The sequence below is a fragment of the Neomonachus schauinslandi genome, chromosome 9 (assembly GCF_002201575.2).
Source record: "Neomonachus schauinslandi chromosome 9, ASM220157v2, whole genome shotgun sequence".
Lineage (NCBI taxonomy): Eukaryota > Metazoa > Chordata > Mammalia > Carnivora > Phocidae > Neomonachus > Neomonachus schauinslandi.
Window position 1 is genome coordinate 43,430,976 of NC_058411.1, and position 11,661 is coordinate 43,442,636.

The 11,661-nt window shown below is 39.9% G+C and overlaps 1 non-coding gene across 1 annotated transcript; it reads left to right on the forward strand.

Annotated features, from left to right (window-relative positions):
- The first annotated feature begins 552 nt into the window (after positions 1-552).
- Positions 553-658, forward strand: LOC123325780. The gene has a single exon (XR_006540637.1). It is a non-coding gene; the product is annotated as a U6 spliceosomal RNA (small nuclear RNA).
- The last annotated feature ends 11,003 nt before the right edge of the window (positions 659-11,661 follow it).

Below are 11,661 nucleotides of genomic sequence, written 5' to 3' on the forward strand. Positions count from 1 at the left end.
AAACAGGAAATCTGGTTCTATTTATGACTCCACCAGGGCCTGCCATGGAATTTTGAGCAGCGCTGGTTTGCTGCCCATGCCCTCTTGTTTAGAGGCGCCATCTGCACCTCTGGGATATAGGGGTTAGGTTTCTTGTTTTTCCTGCAAAATAGTACCTGTGTTAGGGCGCCTCGGTGGCTCAGTTGGTTAAGCGTCTGCCTTCGGCTCAGGTCATGATCCCAGGGTCCTGGGATCGAGTCCCACATCGGGCTCCCTGCTCAGTGGGGAGCCTGCTTCTCCCTCTGCCTCTGCCTGCCACTCCCCCTGCTTGTGCTCTCTCTCTCTCTGTCAAATAAATAAGTAAAATCTTTAAAAAAAAAAAAATGGGACAGGCAGGGCGCCTGGGTGGCTCAGTTGGCTGGGCGACTGCCTTCGGCTCAGGTCGTGATGCCAGGGTCCTGGTACCGAGCCCCTGCGTCTGCTTCTCCCTCTGCTCTGCTGCTCCCCCTGCTTGTGCTCTCTCTCTCTCTGTCAAATAAATCTAAAAAAAAAGGGAGGGGGGTACAGGCAGGCTTGTTTTGGCAGCACATATACTAAAAAAATTGGACTGATACAGAGAAGATTAGCATGGCCCTTGCCCAAGGATGACATGCAAATTTGTGAAGCATTCCATAAAAAAATAAAATTAAATTAAAAAAGGGACAGGCAAGGGTGCTTTTCCATTTGGATGGGATGTTTTCTATGTTTGGCTTATCCTGCTTGGATGTTTCCTTCTTTCCTACTTTTTGGACATGCAGAAAGAAAACATGTTCCTAGTCTTGGAGGCAGGGGATGAGCTTCCTGAGTGGTGGCCCTCCTGAAATGCATTCTTGTATGCACAAAATGCAAAGGCAGCTGTGCACCTGCTCTCGCAGGGCTTCAGAAACCCTTTGGGGAATGGTGATGTGGTGGTCACTGTTAGAGCAGAGCAACAATCTGCTGTAATCAGGGATAAGCTAAATTTGGGCAGTACTAAAGTTTGCTCATGGAAAAGTGATTTATTTAGACAAATCCGGATTTTAAAATTGTTTTTCTTGAAGTGTAACAGATACAGAAAAGTGCATGCACTGTAAATGCACAGCTTGGTGAATTTGTGCAAAGTGAACACACCTGTGTTACCCTGGTAACCACAACATAGGTCAAAAATAAAATGTTAGAGGACCCCTCCCCTCTCCCCCCCCAGTAACTAGTCTTTTGAGGTATAACCACAAACCTGACTTTCAACACTTTATATTTTTGCCTGGTTTTGACCTTTATATATACTTGTGAAATGTATTCACATTTTGTGTAGATCTTGTTCTTATTACTATTACTTATTACTTATTCTCATTACTATATGGTATTCCATGATAGAAATATGCCACAGTTTTTTATCCATTCTATGTTGATGGGATTTGGGGCTGTTTTTGTTTTGGCAATTTCAAATTATGCTGGTATGAATAGTTTTGCACCTATCTATTGGTGCTCATGTGCATGCATTTCAGTTGCACACATTCCTGCAAGTGGAATCACTAGCTCACAGTGTTTGCAGGCATTCAGCTGTAATGGACCCTGGAAGTAGCAGTAAATGAGAGTTCGGAATGTATTTTTGATAGGGGACAAAGCACACAGCTAAGATCAGGCCCCAGGTTCCTGGTCTCCTCCCAGGCTTGGACGACAGCGGAGCCAGAACAAAGCACTTAACCTCTGTGTTTCCTCATCTGTAAATAGGAAATAATTAGTACCTGCTCTAGTATTTGCTGTGGGACGAAAAAGCCCTCTGCAAAATTTCAAGCTGCACAAATGGAAGCTGTCATTAAAATGGAAGCAGGGAAGGGAGATTTTTAATTATTAATGAGAATTAAAGAATAACTATACTTATGTGGATTTCCAATCCCAATTAAGAATCCAGAGATTAGATTAACTGCTCCGCTGGACAGAGTTGTATCACCAAAGGGGTTTGTGGTATTATTCTCTCAAACCCAGACACAGGAAGTAGCTTCCCAAACCCATCCTCTGTACCTTGCTAGAAGATTCCTCATCGGCCTAGAGCCCCAGGGGTCCTCCTCCTTCTTTCTCTCAGGCGCCAAATGCCCCAGCTTTTTCCTTCCCCCTGCATCAGCCTGAGTTGGCCTACTCTGGGAAAAACTGGTTTGGTTCTGCCTGACTGGGCCAATTATAATGCACCAGGAAAGCCAAAGGACACACTCCTTCCATGTCTTCCTGCATTATTGAACGTAAAGTGTGAGTATTGTCAATGAAGTGCTTTGGTCTCACAGTGCAACTAAAAGCTTACAGGCATTCATTCTACCAAAGACTGTGCTAAGTAAGCTACATCAGGGGCTGTAAAAAATAATTATTATTTGAAAGTAGTGTCAACATTTTTTCCATCCCTTGCAGATGGTTACACAAGTGGAAGGCAGTGCCCTCTTCTGGCCAATGCCACACTCGCATGGCTGTGGCTAAGGGGATTGTCAACTCATGGGACTGGTGCTTGGGAGGGACCTGGCTCATCTTGGGGTTAGTCTTGAGCAACTCACATTTGGGGATCCACCTTCCCTTTCTTCTTCAAAAGAGAAAAATCAAAACTGTGATGGTTACACTGTGTGTGTGATTAACATTTAAATCATTAGACTTTTTTACCCTCCATAATGCAGGTGGTTATCCTTACGAGCAAAAACTGAGGTTTCCTGAAGAAAAAAAAAATTCTGCTTCAAGACTGCAAAATAGAAAGCCGGCTGAGTTTCCAGCCTTCAGATTTTGAATACAAGACTGCACCATCAATTCTTCCCTGAATTTCTAGCTTGCCAGCCTGCTCTGCGAATTCCAGACTTGTCAGCCCCCACAATCGTATGAGCCAATTCCTTAAAATAAATCTGTGTGTGTCTTGTTAGTTTTGTTTCCCTGGAAAACCCTAATGCAAAATCTAACTGCAAAACCCATTTATATCAGTGGCATCTCGTTTGCACAAATATAAGGGGACATGAAGTATAGCAGTTGACCTTCTGAGTTCAGGTTCAAGTCCCAGTACCATCTCATTTACTGGTTTCATAAACTAGCTCCTTAATTATACTTAGCCTTGGTATCTTCATTTGTATAAAGGAGGATATAGTAACACTTACTGAATAGGCCGTTGTGAAGATTAAGAGAAAATGTGCTTAGAATAGTGATTGGCTCACAATAAGTACTAAATAAATGTTAGTAGTAATTATTATTAATTATTATTAAGGTCATAGAGGGAAACTGTCAAAGAAGGGTGACTTACAGGATGAGGGGTACTTGGAAGGGTAGTTAGTTTTGTTCACTGCCCCACCCCTGGTTTTCCCAGACCCTCATGCACAGGCAGTCTCTGCTTTTCACTACCTGTTCTTGGCTGATATTATAAAGCCATTTCTTGTAAAGTGTCCTGTCTCTTCCCATAGGAACCCAATCAAGATTAAAAGTTGGATTCCAAATTAAGGACTAAGTCATAGATGAAACCATTATTAAGTAACAAAAGCAAAGTTCAGTAAATCTTGATAATCATTTAAAACAGTACACTTATTCTAAGTCCAAACATAAAATTTCTTCCATAAAATTTAATCTTCACTCCATGATACAATTTACCAATTTATTATTTTTTTAAATAATTTTAAAAGATTTTATTTATTTGAGAGACAGAGAGTGAGCAAGAGAGAGAGAGAGAGAGCACAAGCTGGAGGAGGGGCAGAGAGAGGGGGAGAAGTAAGCTCCCAGCTGAGCAGAGAGCCTGATGCAGAGCTTGATTCCCAGACCCCAAGATCATGACCTGAGCCGAAGCAGACACTTAACCGACTGAGCCACCCAGGCACCCCCATTTTACCAATTTAATTAGCAGTTTTGTTTGTCTTCTCACAACTTAGGACTTCTGCAAGATGATTTGGTTGGTCAAAAGCTTGTTTTTATTTTAAAGTTAACCAAATGGTTATCTCCAAGTATAAGGATTTTGGTTAATTTATATATATTGACATATTTTTTTTTAAGATTTTATTTATTTGACAGAGAGAGACACAGTGAGAGAGGAAACACAAGCAAGGGGAGTGGGAGAGGGAGAAGCAGGCTTCCCGCTGAGCAGGGAGCCCGATGCGGGGCTCGATCCCAGAACCCTGGGATCATGAGCTGAGCCGAAGGCAGACGCTTAACCAACTGAGCCACCCAGGCGCCCCTTGACATATATTTTTATATATATTTATATATTTATATTTATCTGTGTGTTAATCAGTGATTCACCAGAAGGACCCACAGGATTCAATAGCAGGTTATATACTCACTGAGATTTATTATAGCAAAGGATACAGAGCAAAGCAGCAGGAAAAAGATATGCACATGTGGGGTCCAGAGACATTCAACATAGACTTCCAATGTCTCTCCGTCCAAATACTCCTTATCTGAGGCCATATAGGAGTACTCTTCCTCTCACCATTAACTTTGAGGACATGTGTAGACTGTCTGCTGGAGAAGCCGATTTGTCTCAGAGTTCAAGGCTTTTATGGAGGTCGTATAGGTATATCCTGCTGGTCGTATAGGTATATATGCAACCAACTATGGCATCCAAAACTCAACCCTAACAATGAAACCAGGTGCACATTGTTGATCCTGACGTTTGTGCAAAGCAACCTGAGAAGTACATATGGTATGGTCCATTGGTCCAGGTGTATGTAACAAACCCATCGGCCACTAAAGTAATGAACACTCTAAGGGCTGCTAAGGGTTAATCATGGGTCCCTTGAAGACCTGTAAAGGGCACGCAACCAGACCTGCTGTGTTAACTCTTTCCTCACAGTCTGTATTTTCTAAAATGTCTATAATTAAGCTCTATTACTTCTAGAATGAGAAAAGTAGTTATTAATATGAAGGCATCCAAAGTTAATGATTTTCCTTTTTAGTTATTTAGTGATGTTGCTTTCTAATCTCAGGATTCCCTGTAGTCAGCAGAGCTGCTGCGAGAAGTAAAGTCACTCTACTAGACACTTCATGGATGCCCTTCATACCCTTTGGGAAAATCATAAAAACAAGCCAGGACAAAGCATGTGAGACATAGAAGGAACCACAGCAACACCTAGTTCAACTTCCCCATTTAGAGATGATGAAGTGGAAATCCTGAGTAATGAAAGGACTCATCCAAGGTTCTAAACCTGAGAACTTTCTTTTTTTTTTTTTTTAAGATTTTATTTATTTATTTGAGAGAGAGAATGAGAGACAGCACGAGAGGGAAGCGGGTCAGAGGGAGAAGCAGACCCCCCGCCGAGCAGGGAGCCCGATGTGGGACTCGATCCCGGGACTCCAGGATCATGACCTGAGCCGAAGGCAGTCGCTTAACCAACTGAGCCACCCAGGTGCCCCGAGAACTTTCAATTATAAACCTCTCTTGGAACTCCTGAAATGGGACAAGGCGATGTCTGCTCAGTTGCTTCTGCTTGTCTTTCACCTGGGCAGAAACTGGAGGAGCCCTGACTGGTGGGGCTGCCTGAACTGGGTGTGCATGGTCCAATCGCCTTTAGTCTAGACAGAGGCTTCCTAGCCTCCCCAACCCCTCCCTTGTCCAGTGGCCTGAGAAGCACCAGGACTCTGTATCCAGAACCTATGCTGTTGGGTCAATGGTCTAGTTTGGAACTTAACAAGACATTAATTTCATCTGCAAGACGTTAATTTCACTTACCCCTTTTCTCTCTCTCATTTACTCTCTTGTAGGTTGGAGGGTGGTATCTGTCTCTCCACTGCCCTGCACATTCCTTGAGGGCCTCCTGGAACCTGGTTATACAGTGGTTATGATTGTGGGTAGTAAAGTCAAATGGTCCAGGGTTTGAATTCTGGCTTAGCATCTCATTGGCTTGTGTGATTTGCGTGAGTTGCTTAGTGAAAATAACAGCACCTCCTTCATAAGGTTGCTGGGAAGACGAAAGGAAGTAATAACTCTTAATTACTATAGAGTTTGGCATATAAAAATGTTCAATAATAATGTATATTATTCTTGAAATAGGTATTCCATTTACTTCAGAAAACCCTGTTCTCTGATCTTTTTAACATTTTTGTTGAGGTAATTAACATACAATATACACGTATGTATTTAAAGTATACAATGTCGTAAGTTTTAACATGTGCACACCTGTGAAACCATCCCTGTAATCAACCTAATTATCATATCTATACCTCCCAAAAGTTCCCTTATATCCTTTTGTAATCCTTTTCCTGTCCCCAGGCAATCACTATTTACTCTGCCTCTACAGATTAGCTTGCGTTTTCTAGAATTTTATATAAATGGAATCAGATGGTATGCACCTTTTTTTGGCTTGTTTCATTCAGCATTATTTTGAGATTCATCCATGTTGTTAAGTATACCAGTTGCTCAGTAGTATTCCATTGTTGAGGGTATCAGTTGCTCAGTAGATATACCACAATTTGTTTATCCATTCACTTACTGATGAACATTTGGGTTATCTCCAGTTTTGAAGTTTTAGAAATAAAACTTCTGTGAACACTTGTGTACAAGTCTTTGTATAAACATATACTTATGTTTCTCCTGGGAGGTGAATGGGTGGGTCCTAAGATAGGTATATGTTTAAATTTTTAAGAAACTGCCAAATTATTTTCCAAGTAATCGCACCATTTTGTATTTCCACCAGTAGCATGAAAGTTCCAGTTGCTCCACATCCTTGACAACAGTTGGTATGGTCAGTCTTCTAATAGATATGTAATGGTATCTCTGTTATTTTAATTTGAGATTCCCTAATGACATTTTATTTATCTGTTTGTTTGTTTTGGGGGGGGAGGGGCAGAAGGAGAGGGAGAGAGAGAATCTCAAGTGGGCTCCATGCTGGGCTCAATCTCACAACCCTGAGATCATGACCTGAGCTGAAATCAAGAGTAAGACACTTAACTGACTGAGCCACTGAGGCAACCCCCCCACCCCTGCCGCCCGCAATGACATTTTAAATGGGTTTTTGCCACCCGTGTATCTTTTTTGGTGAGTTATCTGTTCAAATCATTTGCCTATTTTAATTGGGGTATTCATTTTCTTATTGTTGAACTTTGAGACTTTTTAAAATATATTCTGTATACAAGTCCTTCAAGTGATTCACAAATATTTTCTTGAAGACAGTAACTAGTCTTACCATTCTCTTAACAGTGTCTCAAAGAACAGAAGTTCTTAATTGTAAAGAAGTACAATTTATCAATTTTTTCCTGTTATGGATTGTGCTTTTGGTATTCTAATCCAAGGATCCTTTCTCTACTAAATCACTATATGGGTCACACACTATATATATATGTGGGTCTATTTCCACACTCTGCTTTTTCTCCAGTGATCTATTTTCACACCAGTATCATACTATCTTGATTACTGTAGCTTTCCCAAATTTGTTTAGCTATTTTATTTATATCTTTTTCATTTCCAAATGAATTTTAGAATTAGCTTCTTAATTTTTACACAAAAAACTGTTGGGGCTTTGATTAGGATAGCATTGAATCTATGTGAAAATTTAGGGAGAACTGGCTTCTTAATTATATTGAGTCCAATATTGAGTCTTCTGGTCCATGAACATAGAATATCTCTTCATTTATTGAGGTTTCGCTTTCCTTTCTCTCAGCTATGTTTTGTAGTTTTCAGGGTACAGGGCTTACACATCTTTGTCAATTTTTTCTGTTTTAGGGTAAATGGTATTGTTTTTAATTTCAATTTCCAGTTGTTTGCTAGTACATAGAAATACACTTTATTTTTATATATCAAACTTGTATCCAGCAACCTTACTAAACTCACTTATTAGTTTTAGTAGCTATTTTTATAGACTTGATTGGATTTTCTGCATAGATATTTATGTCATCTATGAATAGAGTTTTATTACTTCCTTTCCAATCTGATTATCTTTTATTTCTTTTTCTTACCCTGTTGCATTGGCTTGAACCAGTAGAGTATTGAATAGAAGTGGTGAGAGCAGACATCTTTGGCTTTTTTCTAATTTTAGAGGGAAAGCACTCAGTCTTCCACTATTTAGTATAATGTTAGCTGTAGATGCCCTATAACCAGCTGAGGAAGTTTCCCTCTATTCCTAGTTGGCTAAGATTTTTTTTTTTTTAAGATTTATTTATTTCAGTGAGAAAGCAAGTGTGTGCCAGCAGGGGGAGAGGCAGAAAGAGAGGGAGAGAGAGAGAGAGAGAGAGAATCTCCAGCAGACTCCCTGCTGAGTACAGAGCCCAGCTCAGGGCTTGACCTCAAGGCCCCAGGATCATGACCTGAGCTAAAACCAAGAGTCAGATGCTTAACTGAGTGAGCCACCCAAGCACCCCAAGATTTTTTTAAATCAAGAATTGATGTTGGGGGGCGCCTGGGTGGCTCATTCGGTCAAGTGTCTGCCTTCGGCTCGGGTCATAATTGTGGGCTTCTGGGATCGAGCCCCACATCAGGCTCCCTGCTCAGCGGGGGAGGCTGTTTCTCCCTCTGCCCTGTTCATGCTCTCTTTCTTTCTCTTGCTCACTCTCTCTCAAATAAATGGATAGAATCTTAAAAAAAAAAAAAGAAAAGAATTGATGTTGGATTTTGTCACATTTTTCTGCATCTATTCATATGACTATTATTTTTGTCTTTAATATGGTAAATTATAAAGATTGATTTTATAATAGCTTTATTGAGATATAATTCATAGAGCATAAATTCACCCTTTTAGAGTATGCAGTTCAGTGGATTTTACTATATTTGCAGAGTTATGCATCCATCACCACAACCAAATCCCATAACATTTTCATTACCCCGAAGAGAAACAATGCACCTATCAGGAGTCAGTCCCCATTTCCTCCTCACTCCTGGCAACCACCAATCTACCTTTATGGATTTGCCTATTCTGCACATTCATATAAATGGAATCATACTCAATGTGGTCATTTGTGACTGACTTCTTTCACTTGGCATAATGTTTTCAAAGTTCATCTATGTTACAGCAAGCATCAGTGTTGCCTTCATTTTTATAGCTAAGTAATATTCCACTGTGTGGATATACCACATTTTGTTTATCTATTCATCAGGTATGTTTCCACTTTTTAGCTATTATGAATAATGCTGTTGTGAACATTTGTTGCAAGTGTTTGTGTCAACATATGTTTTCATTTCTCTTGGGTATACACCTAGGAGTAGAATTGCTGAGTAATATAATCAGTCTATGTTTAACCCTTTAGGGAATTGCCCTACTGTTTTCCAAAGTGGCTATACTATTGTGAGAAGGTTTTCTTATTTATTTATTTTAAGATTTTATTTATTTGTCAGGGAGAGAGAGAGAGAGAGAGCAGTAGGCAGAGGGAGAAGCAGGCTCCCTGATGAGCAAGAAGCCCGATGCAGGACTCGATCTCGATCCCAGGGCACTGGGATAATGACCTGAGCCAAAGGCAGACACTTAACTGACTGAGCTACCCAGGTGTCCCTGTGAGAAGGTTGTAAACTACCATTTCAATTTAACAGATAGGGGCTATTTAGATTATTTATTTCTTCTTGAGTATTTTTTTAGTCTTTTAAAAAAATTTAAATTCAATTGATTAACATATATGTATTATTAGTTTCAGAGGTAGAGTACAGTGATTCATCAGTTTTATATAATACCCAGTGCTCATTACATCACATGCCCTCCTTAATGTCCATCACCCAGTTACCCCATCCCCCTACCCCCTCCCCTCCAGCAACCCTCACTTTGTTTCCTATGATTAAGAGTCTCTTATGGTTTGTCTCCCTCTTTGATTTTGTCATGTTTTATTTTTCCCTCCCTTCCCCTAAGATCCTCTGTTTTGTTTCTTAAATTCCACATATGAGTGAGATCATATAATAATTGTCTTTCTCTGATTGACTTATTTCGCTTAGCATAATACCATCTAGTTCCATCCACGTCATTGCAAATGGCAAAATTTCATTTTTGATGGCTGAGTAATATTCCATTACATGTGTATATGTGTGTGTGTCACGTCTTCTTTATCCATTCATCTGTTGATGGACATCTGGGGTCTTTCCATAGTTTGGCTATTGTATACATTCTGCTATAAACATTGGGGTGCAGGTACCCCTTCGGATCACTACATTTGTATCTTTGGGGTAAATACCTGGTAGTGCAATTGCTGGGTCATAGGGTAGTTCTATTTTCAACTCTTTGAGGAAACTCCATACTGTTTTCCAGAGTGGCTGCACCAGCTTGCATTCCCACCAACAGTGTAAGAGGGTTCCCCTTTTTCTGCATCCTCGCCAACATCTGTCATTTCCTGACTTGTTAATTTTAGCCATTCTGACTGGTGTGAGGTGGTAGATTATGGTTTTGATTTGTATTCCCCTGATGCTGAGTGATGTTGAGCAATTTTTCATGTATCTGTTGGCCATTTGTATGTCTTCTTTGGAGAAATGTCTGTTCGTGTCTTCTGCCCATTTTTGACTGGATTATTTGTTTTTTGGGTGTTGAGTTTGATAAGTTCTTTATAGATTTTGGATAGTAGCCCTTTATCTGATAAGACATTTGGAAATATCTTTTCCCATTTTGCTGGTTGTTTTTTGGTTACTTTTGCTGTGCAAAAGCTTTTTATCTTGATGAAGTCCCAGTATTTCATTTTTGCCTTTGTTTCCCTTGCCTTTGGAGATGTGTCTAGCAAGAAGTTGCTGTGGCCGAGGTCACAGAGGTTGCTACCTGTGTTCTCCTCTAGGATTTTGATGGATTCCTGTTTGAGTTAATATTGATAGTTTATGCCTTCCAAGGAATTTGTCCCTTTCATCAAAGTTGCTGAATTTATCACCATAAAGTTGTTAATATTTCTTTAGCTTTCTTTTGGTATCTTTATAATGTGTAGTAATGTCTACTCTCTCATTCTTGACACTGATAATTTGTTTTTTGCCCTGATCAATGTAGCCTAGGTTTATCAATGTTACTGACTGTATATACTAGATATTTTAAAAAATCTTTGTGTCACTCTGTCATGTGGAAAATTACCTTTATTAAATAGTAGGCTTTAAGTACACTATGAGGTAAGTTATTTCAGAGTTCGTGGAATATAAAGGCTTACACACGAAAGTGAAATGCTTGGATAACACTGTTTATTAAATCAACGTGGAACACACTGTGAGAAGCAAGGGGCAGGAGGAGATTGACCAAGTTAAATACTTAGAATAGGGAACAAGTGGTATTGGTAGGACTATACTACTGAAATCCTGGGGTATGCTATGTTCATATGTCTTCTAGCTCTCTGCTGCATCAGCTTTTCCTGCTGCAGATATGAAGATAAGAGTTGAGGTTTGAGGAAGGGGTCTTGGGTCAGCAATGCTTGCTCTGTCAGAGAGATGCAATTAGCCACAGTTGCAGCTTGTCAAATAGTCTGTTGAACAGTCATGGAGGGCACGTGGAACCAAACTATATCACAAGTGGGTGGTCAAATTAAGGACTCATGAATATTGGTTATTTAATGCATCATTGAATATTTAGTGCTTAGGTGCCTAGGTGCCCCTCATGTACTCTTAGATCTTGTAGCCCTTTTCATTGATGTTTAACCCACACATACTCTACTTCCTAAATACTGATCTATACTTGATTTATGAGTTCATCCACCCATTTCTTTTCTTATCTTCTATAGAATTGAATTTTTTTTAATCTTTTAAAAAAGATTTTATTCATTTATTTGTCAGATAGACAGAGA